The sequence below is a fragment of the Arachis ipaensis genome, chromosome B02 (genome assembly GCF_000816755.2).
Source record: "Arachis ipaensis cultivar K30076 chromosome B02, Araip1.1, whole genome shotgun sequence".
Classification (NCBI taxonomy): Eukaryota; Viridiplantae; Streptophyta; class Magnoliopsida; order Fabales; family Fabaceae; genus Arachis; species Arachis ipaensis.
Genome location: NC_029786.2, coordinates 19792907 through 19793622, shown reverse-complemented (window position 1 = coordinate 19793622; position 716 = coordinate 19792907).

Genomic DNA, 716 nt, shown 5'->3' with positions numbered 1-716 from the left:
ACTTTGTGGTTTTGTATGGAAACATGGTTTTGGGGCATACTTTGACGGGACATAACCTGCACTACGGATCTCTGTTTTCTGCCAAATCTGTTTAGAAATGAAATTGGATCCGGGATGTCCATGCCGTTCGAAGGACGGGTGAAAAACGATTTAAAATGAGAGAGTTATGTCCGTCGGAAGATTGGGGGTTGAATCTGTAAATTCTGCAGCTTTTAACTTAGAAAATTTTTAGTAGAACGACCCTACACGCGTAGGCGCACCTGGCGCGTGCACGCCGTTCTTCCAGAAAGCACCATCCACGCGTGCGCATGGTGTGCGCGGGCGCGTCGATGCGCTGTACCAAATGCCCAGCTATTTTCCAGAGAGTTGTGCCAGGGTCGTGCCAGTTTTGTGCCTGGGCGCAAGAGCACCCACGCGTACGCGTGGCTGACGCTTGCGCGCCGTTTGGATATTTTTCAACCCGCGCGTTCGCGCGTATGACGCTTGCGCGTCGATGAGTTTTTGGCCATCCACGCGTGCGCGTGGAGTGCGCGTACGCATGGCCCTATTTTCATGCCAAAGTTGATTTTTGAGTTTTTAAAGCCAAACCTCATACTTTTAAGCCTCCGATCTCACCCCTTATGTATCAAATCATTATGGTATGCCTAGCAATGAGGAAGGAGCTAGGGGATATGATAACTTGCGAGTGAAGCAAGGGAAAAGGTTATGATCAATGA